This window comes from Cetorhinus maximus, chromosome 15, assembly GCF_964194155.1.
Source record: "Cetorhinus maximus chromosome 15, sCetMax3.hap1.1, whole genome shotgun sequence".
NCBI classification, from domain to species: domain Eukaryota; kingdom Metazoa; phylum Chordata; class Chondrichthyes; order Lamniformes; family Cetorhinidae; genus Cetorhinus; species Cetorhinus maximus.
This window is the reverse complement of record NC_135893.1, coordinates 77,933,506-77,939,505: the sequence shown is the minus strand read 5'-3', so window position 1 is coordinate 77,939,505 and position 6,000 is coordinate 77,933,506. Positions and strand designations below refer to the sequence as shown.

Sequence of the window (6,000 nt, the reverse complement as noted above, 5' to 3'; positions counted from 1 at the left end):
ATCACTCACACATGGATAAAATCAGCTGCAAGCCACACACACATAAAAACCAACTTAATTTACTTTTTTTTAGAGAAAATACAGAAATGTTCAACTCACCCACTGCTTTAATGCGATGGCTGAGTTTGCTTTTCCTTATTGAGTAGCACAGCTTTGGTGTCTCAATCATAGCGCTCCTGAAATTCAGCTCAACTTTTTGCTTGCTTTCCTTTCCCATTCTCTCTCTCTTCTCTCTCTCTCTCTTCTCTCTCTCTCTATTCTTTCCCACTCTGTCTCAGCCCCAAACCAGCCTAGGGCAGTCACTCAATAACCCAAGGCTCTGGCTAACTCCCAGTCTGAGGCTGCGCCTGGGCCTGGAGCCTCAGTCTGCAGGGGCTGAGCCCCTGTCCTGGGACACCAGTGGAGCTGGGAAGCGGTGGGGAGCCGCCAATGGAGCCGGGCGCCTTGCTCCATTTCTACCCTCCCCCGGGTTACTCACGCTTCACCACCCGATTGGCAGCTGGCAGCTTCTCATCCCTGCCCTGCGCTCCTGCCCCCAGATCTCGGGTCTCATTCCCCGCCCACAGCCTGGGCCTCTGGTGACTGTGGCCGAGGCTCAGGCATCAGAACATGTTGGCGGCTGGTCCAGAGTGCAGCTCGTGGGGGTGGTGGTGGGTGGGGGGGGGGGGGGGAGTGGAGGGGGAAGGGGGAAGGGGGTGGGGGTGCGCGGCCGGTGGGCTGGTGATGGAGGGGCCGGATTTTCAAATCTCACTACGAGCCAGACATCACAGGCCGGGAATGTGCATATTCCCAATATCCACCACTGAGGTTGAGCGTGGGAGTGGAAAATCTCCTCTTATGAAACCAGTTCAATGGTCTGCATTAAATTATTTATGTCAAGGGAGCTCTCATACTCCTAAATAGCCTCTGTGTCAGCAGAATTTAGCAACACATCCATTGTGTTAACTAGAAAATTTCCAGATATCATTTTTAATCTGGATGACCTGCGGCTTTATTTAAATTTCACTTTTGTTACAGATTCATTGGCGTGACAATTGGCATGATTCACAAATAACAGAACAGCCAAACCCAACCTGTTTACCACAAGGCATGCTGCCTAAATCCTATTATAAATTGGTTACATCATCAAAGGGTTTTGAACATAATTACTCCTCATACAAAAGGCAATGGAATGTGGATAAACTTGTAACAGATGATTCCCCAACAGGTTTGTATGCTATGAAATGTTTAATAGTTTCATTATCCAGTGTCTGATGTTCTAATAGGTGTACCTGCCAGTGATAGTACATGTAATGTAAACATATTTTCCTAATGACAGGTATATTTGTTATGATAAGGTAGAACAGAGTAATTGGGAGCAATTAATCTATTCCTGAGTTCTATTGCATTTGAAGTGATGGGGCCGACAGAAAGGATTTTCTTGCTAATTTTCTCCCTTCCCCGTTCTGTCTGAAGTCATCAACTCCCTGCTGAAGTATGTTTCCATCGGCTCTGCTCGGAATCTCAGATACCTCCTGCAAGTGGCTATATACATATCAGGCTTGATGGTGAGTGTTGACCTGGCATTCTGTGCTGCCATCAGTAGCATGGGGATTGTCCTTAGCCAATTACACTCATTTACTTCCAGACCATTGGTCTCCTCAAAATGAAACTCCGATGCTTGGATCATTCTGGCAGGAAACTTCATTCTATCCCAGCGAGGGTTTCCCAGATTCTGGTAGTTTACTGCACTCCATGCAACCTGGCATTCAGAGGGGCGAAGGCCATAGCTAATGAAGACATGGTGGAGCGTGAGACATCTCAGAGGAGGAGGAAGATGAGGAAGTCGATGAGGAGTTGCAGCATCCGGGGAGGCGGGAAAGGCCGGAAATGCGCAGGTCTGCACTCCATCGCCTTGTCCAGGAGCTCTATCCAGCAAGCCTAGAGGGGGAAATGAGGCACCTGGAATCTTCACCAGGTCCTCATTCTTCTCATGGCTCCAGGAGCCTCCTCTGTCATTGAGGTTACTTGAGACGCTGGTGTCACTGGCCGATGGACTGTGGAGCCGCTGTCCACATCAGGAATACCCTGAGAGGAGCCACCGAAAGCAGAAACAGCTTGTCCTCCTCCCTCGCAGGGCACACCCCCTGCTGACCTGGGAAGGATGAGGACTTGGTCGATATTGTAATATGCCTTTAAGGGACATGACATCACTGGAAGGAAAATGTATCATGTGACCCAGTCTTAGGGCAGGATTTTCCGGTCCTGCCAGCGACAATGCCCGCCATTGGTGGGACTGGAAAATCCCGCCCTTAGTTTCACTTTTGCTTTGAGCAGAGCCCACACTCACAGCTCTGATGTCTTCAAGCTTTATAGCTATGTATAGCTGTTCTCATGTGCCTAGTCTTAATAAATGAACACACAACGTGTTTACCCAACCTCTTGTGAGTGATTGGGGCCCTGTGTGTAAATAAGCCCAATGTATTATATCATTATAATAACACAACAGTGGAGCCTCCTGGCGCTTTGTTGCCCTCTCACCCTGTCACTCCTCCATGATGCTCAGTGTGCAGGTCTGCACACATCCCTGGCATCCACTGAGTGGTCTGCTCGATCTGGTTCTCCATGACAGTCGCCAACCTCTCCATGGAGGAGGCCACACATGCGGGTGAGTGGGAGATCACAGCACTCATCGCCTGGATGGGCTCCTCCACTGTCCAAACCAGGGCCCACATACCCTGTGGAAACAGTGAGATCTTCATGTACCTCACACTGAACTTCCAGCATCTGCCACATCGCAGATAACTCCAGATGCTTATCATCAGCCTGGGGGTCCGCATGGGCCTCCCACAATCCTCTGGGTATCAGTGGCCTTGGCTGTCACAGCGTCCACTAGCTGGTCAGGCGTGTACATAGTGCTTGTACCAGGTTGTGAGCCTGGATCTATTCCCGAGCACATACCCACTGAGGTGAAAGTGTCTGAGCTGGGGGAGGATGTGGGGGAATGATGTGGCGATCTACCTCCTGAAGCACACTTCTCCTCAGCATGGACCTGGAGGTGACAACTCTTTGGTCTTGTGGTTGACCTGCGAGATAGAACAGAATGATCCAGACAGGAACCTACAGAGTCTGCTGCATCTCACCTTGATATCTGTACATTGGAAGAAACATGAACACAAAATCTCTCATGCTCGCCTAAGGTGTTTTTTTATTCTTTCATGGGATGTGGGCTTCGCTAGCTGGGCCAGCATTTATTGTCCATCCGAATTTGTCCTTGAGAAGGTGGTGGTGAGCTGCCTTTTTGAACCGCTGCAGTCCATGTGGTGTAGGTACACCCACAGTGCTGGTAGGGAGGGAGATCCAGGATTTTGACCCAGCGGCATTGAGGGAACATGCCCAATGATGAGGTAACCCAGCTTCTGTGACTGGCCTCGCCGTCTGCAATGGAGTGGCTGTCCTGATGCTCTGTCAGCCTCTAGAGCTTCCTCCTCCATGGGCATGGTGAGGATCATGAATCTGCCACCAGCCCAGGCCTTCTCCCTGGTTTTCTGGGCCCTCCCCTCCTATGGGAACAGGGAATAATAATGTCAGTATCCGCACTGGAGCAAACATAATGCCTAATCATGCTTGCTGCTGTGTGCATGGCCAATGGCACACTTGTGGCACTGAGCACTCTGGAGCAACCTTGGGAGAGTTGGCAGTGCCAGGCTTGTGTCCCTCAACAAAGCTGCAGTAATTCCTTTCCTAGGAGATGCTGCAGCCTCACCCCAATGTCACTGACACTACCCTCCCTCCCTACCAACCTCACAATCACATTTATCCAGCTGCTGAACCCCAAAAGAACTGGGATATTGGGTACTCACCTTCACGGAGTGGAGAAGTCATTGACCCACTTGCGGCACTGCTCCCAGGTTCTCTGGGCAACCCCACAGCTGTTGATCTCCTCTGGGGCCTGAGCCCAGACTTGCTTGGTTGGGAGGGGAGGCCTCCTCCTCAGTCTCTGGAGAAAAGCTACTTACCCAAGTAGCCTGGAGGGGAACCTGCAGGTATTCGACAATGAACCATGGGATGGACCACCCAGGATCTTGGCTCTGCCATGTCGACACGCAGTTTTCTATTGCACTTTTCTTGTGAGGCTGCTGGGGGCTTGCTGGCTCCTGGATATTGGTGGGGGGAGAGGGGTCACAGGCTCCTGGATATTAGGAGTGGGGGGGTCAAAGGCTCCTGGATGGTGGGGGCTGAGTGGGGGCTCAAACGTTCCTGGATGCTGGTCTGGGGGTTGCTGGCTCCTGGGTTTTGGCAGGCCTTAGTCCTCTCATTTGCCGAGGCAAAGACCATTCAGATCAGGGCTCAGGTGCTGGTGGCCCTTTAAACATGGGGCTTGCACTTCCAGCCAAGTCAGGTGACAACACAGTTGCTGCCTCAAAGCCCGGCTCTGACCACTGCTCGGTGACGCCACCTGCTGGCTGCTAATTGGCCAATCAGCACCAGAATTCTACGGGAATGGGAGTCGGGGTGAGAGGGCCTTTGCCACCCACTTCTGGTTCCACCTTCCCTTTCTCGTCAGGTCCCAAAAAATCGCGGTCCATGTTTCTAAAAGATTCCCCACCATCAACATTAAACTGACAGGCCTGTAATTGCCAGGTAAATCCTTTCCCTCTTCTTAGAAATATGGGGCAGAATTTTACATCCCGCAGGTGGGCATGCACCCAATCCGATTGGGCATAAAATAGCGCGCGATGACATCGGGTCAGTGTCCCAACATCATCACACACTTGCACAATGTTTCAGTCGACAGATGCGCACCAAGAGTCGGCAGCATGTCTGACGACAATTAAGAGGCCTATTAAGGCCATTAAAGTATTGATTGAGAGAGATTTTTCGCTGCCCGTCCAACCTTACGGTTGGCAGGCGGGCAAATTGGCCCGGCAGCCTTTGCATTTTCGAGGAAGCTTCATCCACAGGCGGGATGAGGTTTCTGACATTAATTTTAAAAAATTAAAATGTTTTGACATCATTTTTACTCTGCTAATGTTTGTATGAGCGAGTCCTATGTGGGGACATTTTTTTCAGATTTTTAAAATCTTTATTTTTGATTATAAAATTCTTCAGCTTCCTGAGGCAGCTCTCTGCCTTCAGGGGGCTTTCATTGTGCGCTCCCCATCGCCTGCGCAGACTTCAGCACTCGCACTCCCCCCGTCCCCACCCCGGCAGCGCTGAGCATTTCAGCGCTTGTTTCAGGCTAGCCAAAATAGTTCCAAGTCAGGATGGTGTGTGGTTTGGTGGGGAACTTACCAGTGATGATGCTCCCATGTGTCATCTGCTCTTGTCCTAGCCGATAGCGGATATGACTTTGGAAGGTTCTGTCGGTGAAACCTTGGTGAGTCGCTGCACTGCACCTTGTATCTGGTACAGACTGCTGCTACTGTGCGCAGTGAAACATATTTTCAGCCAATGGGAATGACTATGAAGCAACCATCAAGGTTTCTCAGAGGATTTCTGGAGTTCCTTCTCTGTATTAGTGTAGAATATAACTTACTTATAAGCACCCAGAAACAAATAAGAACATGAACTTTTAACTAAATCACTTGTACGACTGCTCCATAATCTTTAGTCCTACATTTCAGTTTTTGTGCCCCATCCCAGGCTTGGTGTGTACAATTCTTCTAAATTCTTAACCCTGGCTCAATCAATATCCTAATGCTTCTCTATAGTTTGCCTATATACCAACGGGGAAGAACGGGTGTATAAAATTGGCAAGCTTCAATGTGAGAGCAGAGATTAGAAGACTCCTTTGCTCCAAGTTTAAGCAGAGAAGATCAAAACATGTGTGTTTTTTGGGTAAGTGGATGGTGTAGCACCGGGGGAAAGAGACAGTTGTTTGTGGCGGGAACCCAGCCAGTCTTGGAATGGTCGTTACGTGAGGATAGAGGAACATTCTAGAATTCTGTCTGATAATCAGAATATTTATGCCGAACTTCCCTTCAGAGAATTCCATGATTGGTTAGATTGTGCTATGTT

At 49.8% G+C, this 6,000-nt stretch overlaps 1 protein-coding gene across 2 annotated transcripts in view; it reads left to right on the top strand.

The window, feature by feature from the left end:
* Positions 1–345: 345 nt before the first annotated feature.
* Positions 346–6,000, top strand: part of LOC144691243 (uncharacterized) — a 47,722-nt gene continuing 42,067 nt past the window's right edge. Inside the window, exon 1 of one of the 2 annotated variants that reach the window (XR_013579072.1) lies at positions 346–469. The gene's annotated coding sequence lies outside the window, so the exon portion shown is untranslated. The remainder of the gene's footprint in view (positions 470–6,000) is intronic. The other variant, XR_013579073.1, reaches the window with a different exon arrangement.